Source organism: Aegilops tauschii, chromosome 6, assembly GCF_002575655.3.
Source record: "Aegilops tauschii subsp. strangulata cultivar AL8/78 chromosome 6, Aet v6.0, whole genome shotgun sequence".
NCBI classification, from domain to species: Eukaryota; Viridiplantae; Streptophyta; class Magnoliopsida; order Poales; family Poaceae; genus Aegilops; species Aegilops tauschii.
This window is the reverse complement of record NC_053040.3, coordinates 438095420-438106497: the sequence shown is the minus strand read 5'-3', so window position 1 is coordinate 438106497 and position 11078 is coordinate 438095420. Positions and strand designations below refer to the sequence as shown.

The window sequence follows — 11078 nt, the reverse complement described above, 5'->3', positions numbered from 1 at the left end:
AAGCCACTAGTTAAACCTATGGCCCCCGGGTCTATTTTCCATCATATTAATCTTCCAACACTTAGCTATTTCTATTACCGTTTATTTTACTTTGCATCTTTATTTTCTCTTTATCATAAAAATACCAAAAATATTATCTTATCATATCTATCAGATTTCACTCTCGTAAGTGACCGTGAAGGGATTGACAACCCCTTTATCGCGTTGGTTGCGAGGTTCTTATTTATTTGTGTAGGTGCGTGGGATTCGAGCGTAGTCTCCTACTGGATTGATACCTTGGTTCTCAAAAACTGAGGGAAATACTTACGCTACTTTACTACATCACCCTTTCCTCTTCAAGGGAAAACCAACGCAGTGCTCAAGAGGTAGCAAGACCAAACTCGTAACTCAAATATTCGCCTCCGTGATTAGATCGTAGAAACTTTATTTTCTTGTTACGATGATTCTCCACTTCACTCTGAAATTCTTTGAACTTTTCAAATGTTTCAGATTTGTGTTTCATCAAGAAGATATACCCATATCTTCTCAAATCATCTGTGAAGGTCAAAAAATAACGATACCTGCTGCGAGCCTCAACACTCATCGGACCGCATACATCGGTATGTATTATTTCCAATAAGTCATTGGCTCGCTCCATTGTTCCGGAGAACGGAGTCTTACTCATCTTACCCATGAGGCATGGTTCGCAAGTATCAAATGATTCATAATCAAGTGATTCCAAAAGTCCATCTGCATGGAGTTTCTTCATGCGCTTTACACCAATATGACCTAAATGATAGTGCCACAAATATGTTGCACTATCATTTTCAACTTTGCATCTTTTGGCTTCAATATTATGAATATGTGTATCACCACAATCGAGATTCAACAGAAATAGACCATTCTTCAAGGATGCATGACCAAAAAAGATATTATTCATATAAATAGAACAAACATTATTCTTTGACTTAAATGAATTACCGTCTCGCAATAAACAAGATCCAGATATAATGTTCATGCTCAACGCTAGCACCAAATAACAATTATTCAGATCTAAAACTAATCCCGGAGGTAGATGTAGAGGTAGCGTGCCGACGGCGATCACATCGACCTTGGAACCATTCCTGACGCGCATCATCACCTCGTCCTTAGCCAATCTTCGTTTAATCTGTAGCCCCTATTTCGATTTACAAATATGAGCAACTGAACCAGTATCAAATACCCAGGCGCTACTACGAGCATTAGTAAGGTACACATCAATAACATGTATATAAAATATACCTTTGTTCACTTTTCTATCCTTATCCGCCAAATACTTGGGGCAGTTCCGCATCCAGTGACCAGTCCCTTTGCAGTAGAAGCACTCAGTTTTAGGCTTAGGTCCAGACTTGGGCTTATTCCCGGGTGTGGCAACAAGCTTGCCATTCTTCTTGAAGTTCCCCTTATTTCCTTTGCCCTTTTCTTGAAACTAGTGGTCTTGTTAACCATCAACACTTGATGTTCCTTCTTAATTTGTACCTCCGCAGCTTTGAGCATTGCGAAGAGCTCGGGAATTATCTTTTCCATCCCTTGCATATTATAGTTCATCACGAAGCCTTTGTAGTTTGGTGGCAATGATTGGAGAACTCTATCAATAACACTATCATCTGGAAGATTAATTCCCAGCTGAGTCAAGTGATTATGATACCCAGACATTTTGAGTATGTGTTCACTGACAGAATTGTTCTCCTCCATCTTGCAGCTATAGAACTTGTTGGAGACTTCATATCTCTCAACTCGGGCATTTGCTTGAAATATTAACTTCAACTCTTGCAACATCTCATATGCTCCATGACGTTCAAAACGTCTTTGAAGTCCTGATTCTAAGCCATAAAGAAAGGCATACTAAACTATCGAGTAGTCATCAACACGCGACTGCCAGGTGTTCACAACGTCTGCAGTTGCTGGAGGGGGTGGCACACCTAGCGGTGCATCAAGGACATAATTCTTCTGTGCAGCAATGGGGATAATCCTCAAGTTACGGACCCAGTCCATGTAGTTGCTACCATCATCTTTCAACTTAGCTTTATCTAGGAACACATTAAAATTCAAGGGAACGGTAGCACGGGCCATTGATCTACAACATAGACATGCAAAAACTATCAGGACTAAGTTCATGATAAATTATGTTCAATTAATCATATTACTTAAAAACTCCCACTTAGATAGACATCCCTCAAGTCATCTAAATGATACTGAAGGAAATATGCCCTAGAGGCAATAATAAAGTATTATATATTTCCTTATATCATGATAAATGTTTATTATTCATGCTAGAATTGTATTAACCGGAAACATAATACATGTGTGAATACATAGACAAACAGAGTGTCACTAGTATGCCTCTACTTGACTAGCTCGTTAATCAAAGATGGTTATGTTTCCTAGCCATAGACATGAGTTGTCATTTGATTAACGAGATCACCTCATTAGGAGAATGACGTGATTGACTTGACCCATTCCGTTAGCTTAGCACCCGATCGTTTAGTATGTTGCTATTGCTTTCTTCATGACTTATACATGTTCCTATGACTATGAGATTATGCAACTCCCGTTTACCGGAGGAGCACTTGTGTGCTACCAAACGTCACAACGTAAATGGGTGATTATAAAGGTGCTCTACAGGTGTCTCCAAAGGTACTTGTTGGGTTGGCGTATTTCGAGATTAGGATTTGTCACTCCGATTGTCGGAGAGGTATCTTTGGGCCCACTCGGTAATGCACATCACTATAAGCCTTGCAAGCATTGTGACTAATGAGTTAGTTGCGGGATGATGTATTACGGAACGAGTAAAGAGACTTGCCGATAAACGAGATTGAACTAGGTATCGAGATACCGACGATCGAATCTCGGGCAAGTAACATACCGATGACAAAGGGAACAACGTTTGTTGTTATGCGGTCTGACCGATAAAGATCTTGGTAGAATATGTGGGAGCCAATATGGGCATCCAGGTCCCGCTATTGGTTATTGACCAGAGAGGTGTCTTGGTCATGTCTACATAGTTCTCGAACCCAAAGGGTCCGCACGCTTAAAGTTACGATGACAGTTTTATTATGAGTTTATGTATGTTGATGTACCGAAGGAGTTCGGAGTCCCGGATGAGATCGGGGACATGACGAGGAGTCTCGAAATGGTCGAGACGTAAAGATCGATATATTGGACGACTATATTCGGACTTCGGAAAGGTTCCGAGTGATTCGGGTATTATTCGGAGTACCGGAGAGTTACGGGAATACGTATTGGGCCTTATTGGGCCATACGGGAAAGAAGGAAAAGGGCCTCAAGGGTGGCCGCACCCCTCCCCTTGGTCTGGTCCGAATTGGACTAGGGAAGGGGGGCGCCCCCTTCCTTCCTTCTCTTTTTCCCTTCCTCTTTTCCTATTCCATATGGGAGGTGGAATCCTACTAGGACTAGGGAGTCCTAGTAGGACTCCACACTTGGTGCGCCCCCTCCTAGGGCCGGCCTCCTCCTCCCTTGCTCCTTTATATACGGGGGCAGGGGGCACCTCTCTACACACTTGATATACGATATTTTAGCCGTGTGCGGTGCCCCCCTCCACCAGATTACACCTCGATAATACCGTCGCGGAGCTTAGGCGAAGCCCTGCGTCGGTGGAACATCATCATCGTCACCACGCCGTCGTGCTGACGAAACTCTCCCTCAACACTCGGCTGGATCGGAGTTCGAGGGACGTCATCGAGCTGAACGTGTGTAGAACTTCGGAGGTGCCGTGCGTTCGGTACTTGATCGGTCGGATCGTGAAGACGTACGACTACATCAACCGCGTTGTGATAACGCTTCCGCTGTCGGTCTACGAGGGTACGTGGACAACACTCTCCCCTCTCGTTGCTATGCATCACCATGATCTTGCGTGTGCGTAGGAAAATTTTTGAAATTACTACGTTCCCCAACAGATACGTGATCCAAATCAACTAAACCATGTCCGATCATCACGTGAGATGGAGTAGTCATCAATGGTGAACATCTTTATGTTGATCATATCTACTATATGATTCACGTTCGACCTTTCGGTTTCCAGTGTTCCGAGGCCATGTCTATACATGCTAAGCTCGTCAAGTTTAACCCGAGTATTCCGCATGTGCAAAACTGTCTTGCACCCGTTGTATGTGAACGTAGAGCCTATCACACCTGATCATCACGTGGTGCCACAGCACGACGAACTGTCGCAGCGGTGCATACTCAAGGAGAACACTTATACCTTGAAATTTTAGTAAGGGATCATCTTATATTGTTACCGTCGTACTAAGCAAAATAAGATGCATAAAAGATAAACATCACATGCAATCAAAATATGTGACATGATATGGCCATCATCATCTTGTGCCTTCGATCTCCATCTCCAAAGCACCGTCATGATCTCCATCGTCACCGGCTTGACACGTTGATCTCCATCGTAGCGTCGTGGTCATCCCGCCAACTATTGCTTCTACAACTATCGCTAACGCATAGTGATAAAGTAACAAATTACATGGCGTTTGCATTTCATACAATAAAGCGACAACCATAAGGCTCTTGCCAGTTGCCGATAACTTTTACAAAACATGATCATCTCATACAACAACGTATATAACATCATGTCTTGACCATATCACATCACAACATGCCCTGCAAAAACAAGTTAGACGTCCTCTACTTTGTAGTTGCAAGTTTTACGTGGCTGCTACGGGCTTCTAGCAAGAACCGTTCTTACCTACGCATCAAAACCACAATGGTGTTTCGTCAAGTTTGTTGTTTTAACCTTCAACAAGGACCGGCCGCAGTCAAATTCGATTCAACTAAAGTTGGAGAAACAGACACCCGCCAGCCACCTTTATGCAAAACTAGTTGCATGTCTGTCGGTGGAACCGGTCTCATGAATGTGGTCATGTAAGGTTGGTCCGGGCCGATTCATCCAACAATACCGCCGAATCAAAATAAGACGGTGGTGGTAAGCAGTATGACTATCACTGCCCACAACTCTTTGTGTTCTACTCATCCATATCATCTACGCATAGACCTGGCTCGGATGTCACTGTTGGGAAACATAGCATGCAATTTCAAAAAAATTCCTACGCTCACGCAAGATCTATCTAGGAGATGCATAGCAACGAGAGGGGGAGAGTGTGTCCACGTACCCTCGTAGACTGAAAGCGGAAGCATTTGACAACGCGGTTGATGTAGTCGAACTTCTTCTCGTACCGACCGATCAAGCATCGAACGTACGGCACTCCGAGTTCTGCACACGTTCATCTCGATGACGTCCCTCGAACTCTTGATCCAGCAAAGTGTCGAGGGAGAGTTCCGTCAGCACGACAGCATGGTGACGGTGATGGTGAAGTGATCCGCGCAGGGCTTCGCCTAAACACTACGAAGATATGACCGGAGGCGTAAACTATGGAGGGGGGCACCGCACACGGCTAACAATTGTTGGTGTGTGTTCTAGGCGCCCCCTCCGCGTGTATATATAGGTGGGAGGGGGGAGCAGCCTTGGGGCGCCCCAAGTAGGAGGAATCCTACTTGGGGACCTAACCCAATTCGCCCCCCCCTTCCTTTTACTGGAGGGGGGAAAGGAGAAGGAGAAGAGAGAAAGAGAGAGAATTCACCTTACTCTTCACCAGACTCTTCCTGGAGACTATTTCTCTTCCCTTCTTTCTCAAATCTGCACACATATCTAGAAAAACCTAAACATTATTGCTCTTCTCTTCTTTGTCCAATATGCACACATGTGCATAGAAAAACCACAAATTGAGAAATCAAAATAAGACTATCAAGACCAGAAGGATCGAGGAGTAAAAACTGAGGGAGGAAGACTTCCATTTGTGTTCCTTCTTTTCCATAATCATGTATGATACCACAGACATATTCCTTGTCAAACTAACAAGAAAATTACCGAGACACATACTAACTAAATGATTTGATCACTGAAATCTACAAAGGGATAATTTCTTCACTCCCATAATTATGGGATCCTAAAAGTTAAAACCATGTGAAATTAGTATAAGCCTGCTATAACACTAATTGGCATAAGGGTTGCCACTGTCCAACCTGAGTAAAAAAATCATTTGCTTTTAAGACCATCATCCCAGTGCCAATAGTCCTCAGGTCAAAAATGCCCGTATCCAGTATTCAATTTACCTACTTGATGCAAATGTAAAAGCTCTATAATACCTCATAATGCAAGAAGATTTTCAGTATGATTGTTATAGAACTGTGTTGAGTAGTTCACTCCTGGCCCTTCAGGTGCAACATTTTTATCTCTCTAAGCTTCAGTTTGGAAGGATCGATACAAACAAAAACTACCCATGCAGCTACAAAGGCAATATTGTAATTCTCATTTGACACACACTGTAACCGAGCCTTGCTGCATATTTCAGAAGAGTTCAGAGAACTGCAAGATTTGCGTTGGCATGGACTCTCTCAAGATGCACAGTCAGAACAATTTTGTCAAATCTGTGTGCTAAAAATAAAAGAAGAGGACATGTGCCGTCCTCCTCAATCTGCAGGCCATGACCATGCTCACGACCTGTGCCGTCCTCCTCAATTTGGGGCCGCTTCCCTCCCCACAATAGAGCTTTTTTACGGTACCCTATAATGCTAGGGATGAGACGACCAGTATAACAAAATCCGAGCGTTGATTTCGTGTGGGTAGGGGGTTGTTGACGGGCCAAGATGCCAGGCTATTTCGTAGTAATAGCTGGGAATCGACATCCCTTGCTCGCTCCCATTGCCATCATGGCAGAGTTGAGATCGCTGCCACTGCCGCCATGCCGTACTCGATCTTGCTGCCGCATACTGGGACCAGCACCCATGAGACAGGCTTGCACCACCACCAGGTCTTTTTTCAACGTCTCTGCCGCTCCTTGACCTTGCTTCGTCCGCCACCATGCTCTAGCTGACCTTGCTGCCGCGTACTGGAACCGGGCCGCGCGCTCATCTACCTTGGTGTGGCGTCTCGTCCCCATTTATCTCACCACGGCGCTCAGCCCCATCACATACATACATGGACCAAGACATGGCGGCCATGACTCCGTCCTGCCCAAGCAACATGGTAGAGACGATGAGCTTCTGTACACGGCAAGCCTCAGCGTCGACGGACAACAGCGCCAAGTGGTTTCTTCGCCACCGTTGTGAACCGAAACAAGCACGGTTTGGAGGTATGCTCAGCCATGGAAGGGGCACAGGGCAACGCCTCATTGTTGTCAGACCTAATTGAGAAGGAGGCTCGGCGGTGGCCGCCGGAACTCTACCAGCGTCGGTGTACCAGAACAATGGGCTAGGTGGGTCGGAGGCGTGGTGGGTCATTGAAATCCCAAAATGCCCTCAGAATATGTATACCGCTGGTCAAGAACGAGCAGTGCTATCTATACTGCTCGCCATGCTGCTCGCCTTACTGAAGCGGTACAGATTGGGCATGGCCGTTGGATTTCACGGATGAAAGGTCTATATTCACTACAGGGTACCGTAAAAGAGCTCCCGCAATAAGGCATCGTCCTCACTCACCGTCGAGGTGGTCGTGGCCATCACCATCTCCCCACCAACGAAAATGAGAATGAGAAAGAGAGAGAGTTAGCAATCGCCCCGATCTGAGAGAAAACAAGAGAGAGAGAAAGGATGGACGGACGGCGGCATGGGAGCAGGACGGAGCCGGCCATCCATGCGGTCTGTGCTCCTCCTGCTGAGGACGGCGGCGACGATGCCGTGGACCATCACTATGGCTTGAGCTCCTCTAGGTCATCGCTGCACGTATGGGGATGGAGGACGGGAAGAAGGCAGAGCTGCTCCGCCCCGCCCCGATCTGAGAGAGCCAGGGTGGACGGACGGCGGTGCGAGGAGCTGCGCCGGCCGCCGCACACGGAGAAGAGGAGGGGAATCGGAGGAGGCGACGCAGAGGAATGGGAGGAGAGAGAGATAGAGAAAGTGGAGGCAGATATTTTTTAGGCCTCGCCCCATCTCTCGCACGTACGCTCGCCGTCGAACACGCGGCGCGCTAAAAAGTACTTTGCAGCGCGTTCATCGTCTGGAAAAACGCGGCGGGCAGCGCTGACTCCAGCAGCCGCGCTAAAATTTAGCACTCGCGTAGCTCCAGTAGGCGCGCTAAAATACAGCGCACGCTGTCGCACGAAACATTGCATACATATCTTTTAAATAAAAATGATTCATATTTCATAGATAATAAAAACGATATATAGATATTTTACATAGTTCATAGCATAGATCGATAAATAATACATAGATAGATAAAACTATAGTGCAACTACATACTACGGTGCAACTAGATGAACTACGATGCAACTACACCCTATTCCGAGTCGTCCTCGTCCGGACTGGTGTTGTCCGAGGTATCGATCCACATGTCATCCTAACAAGGATCATTATCCCCAAAGATCGACACCCCACCTGCCTCAACGATATCGCACTGCGATATCGCCAGGGCCTTCCGCCGACGCCTCTCCAACCGCTCCGCGCGATGCTTTGCCGTCCTTTCTGCCCAGAAGGCGTGCTCCGCCGCGACGTCCTCCGGGTGGCGCTGGCGCCACTCAGCCATGGCTCGCTCGTCCTCCTCGGCGATGAGGAGGCGGCGCTACCGCCGACGGTGCTCCGCACGGTCCTGGTCCGTGATAAGACGAGGCGGAGGGGCGAGATTCTGCGCCTGCTCGCGCGTGAAGACATTGTGGAAGTTCATCTGCGTCGGCGGCCTCTCTAGGCGCCACATCACCGCGTCGTACGCGCGGGCGGCCTCGTGCGCGGTCCCGAACGTGCCGAGGCCTAGCCGGACATCGCCGGACCGGATCTCGGTGTAGTAGGTGCCGCCGGGACGCTCGCGGACGCCGCGGTAGCCAGATGATCCACGGCGGCGCGGCGGCATGGTGACGCGGTGGAGGCGGGGGCGAGGAAGCGGCGAGCAAGCGGCAGAGTGAGCGGGGGAGCGCCCGTGGCAGTGTGGAGGCCACGTGGCGAGCGCCGCAATTTATAGGCGCGCTCGAAGCGGTGCGCTAAATTTAGCGCGCGAGCTGCCGCCTTTTCCCGCGCGGGCAAACGTTTCCTGCATGCTCTAATTTCCCGCCGCCGCTAGAGCACGCCAAAACGTCCCGCGCGCCCTAAGGTGAAAGTTTACCGGGCGCGCGCGTCTTTTGACGCCGCTGTTGGAGATGCTCTTAGCCACGCTAAAAAGCAGCTGATTCACTGAACCCGTAGCTAAAGAGGTCCACCCGGCAGCTGCTTTCGGAGAAGACGCGAATGTATAAAAGAACGGGCGGTTGACCATGCGCCAGCAGCCAAAACGGAGCTAAGAAAGAATCGAACGGCCTAATAGGCGTCACGCGCGCGGATTCCTAAGAATGGCGGGTTGCGTAGCGTGGTTTATAGGTTCGATGCACGAACAGAGGAAAGAAGGCCACACGGTACACACACATGCACAAATAGAGAACCGTAATGGCCACACGGTACACACACATGCACAAATAGAGAACCGTAATTATCGTGCGTGCCAGCTTCAGCTGCTCCATGGCCTTCTTCTAGCGTTCCGCAGAAGCAGAGCAGCTTGGCGATGCTCTGCATGACCCCGCCACGCCTCGGACTTGGCTTCTTGCTCTGCTTCTTCCCATCTTCAGCGCCGTGCGCCTTCTCCATGGAGGGACAGACAAGAGAATGCTTCGTGGAGGGGGAAGGGGATGCTGGTCGTAGCGTGGCAAATGAACACTTCGACTGGAGGACGTGTATAAATAGGTGCGCGGCCGCGTCGTAGAGCTCGACGGGGGGACATTTTCACACCATTTTCGGGGGTGAAATCTGGTAAATGCATTGTAAGTACGCGCGGCGGGCGATGGGCTTCTAGGGTTTCTGTCTTCTGTTTCTCCAGTTCTGTAATGTTCCCCTGCTTTCGGCCTTTTCTGCACTGCTTGTCTTTATTTACGAACGTGTGTGCATCCAATATTTTAGCCGGGGAAAAACACGAAAAGTGTATCGATCGAGCTTCTCCGGTGTATGCAGCCTGCATTTTCCTTCTGCAAGTAAACGTGTTTGTGTTTTGCCTTTTCTATTTGTGTGGCTAGCTCAAGCCGTTCAGTCCAGTGCATCTACGGCGTAATTTACACGCAAGCAAGGGTGCGAGCTCGTGTGGCCGACGGTCACCGTCTGCCAGTCGTTTTGTGTCCAGTCAGTTAACTTGAACTACCTAGCTAGTACCGCCGGCGACCAGGTAGGTAGGTATATGGAATGTTCCAGCCTTCCTGGTGTGGATCCAATCCAAGTCACAACGAAACTGAAGTACAGAAGGTGTCATTTTCTTGTCTGACAGCAATGAGAAAACAGCCTGAAACAGAACCCACTTGCCAAGGAACTCGCCAGTATACATATGGTTTAACTGAGCATCTGATTGAGACTCATGTTCACGTTCGCGTGGTCGTGATCAGAGGCTACGCGCTTGCAGGCGCAGCAAATCCATGGCGCTCATCAAAGGGACCGGCCGTCACCGGCGATCGGACGTGATTCATGAAGTAAAGTACGCGTATGAGACACATACAGAGCGGCAATGCTCTAGCACGTGAAACGAAGCAAATACAGCAACATGTTTTATATCATGATTTGGACCGAGTTGAACCAATACATGTTTGCCGGAAAATGAGTGAGTTATTAGTTATTACACGACACAAACAGAAGATGAGCAGGAAGAACCTCGCTAGCTAAACAATACACGACGATGCTGACCTGCAAGGCTACAAACAAGATTACCAATCGACTGGAGAACACACGGATGCATCATCAGCAGACCATGCCTAGCTACCTGACTGAGGGTCAGCTAAGCTAACAACGTACTTCTACATCAGAGACAAACACAACACGGTACCTAGCGGCGCGCAGCTCCATCGGCCGATCATCTCAACTAATCCTTGGTGCCGGAGGGGGAGAAGCAGCCGCAGAGGAAGTCCCACATGCCCTTCTTCACTCCGTTGTGGTCAGGCATCCTTCTTCTTCTCCGCTGAAACGCACGACTGAGAATGATATCGCTGCCAACAAGCTGGCTGCTGGCTTCAACTGGGTAAAAGGAGAGGAAGGAG

The 11078-nt window shown here is 48.2% G+C and overlaps 1 pseudogene; it reads right to left on the bottom strand.

Moving 5' to 3' along the window:
* Window positions 1–8380: 8380 nt before the first annotated feature.
* On the bottom strand, window positions 8381–9651 carry LOC109772496 (uncharacterized; annotated as a pseudogene).
* Window positions 9652–11078: the final 1427 nt, after the last annotated feature.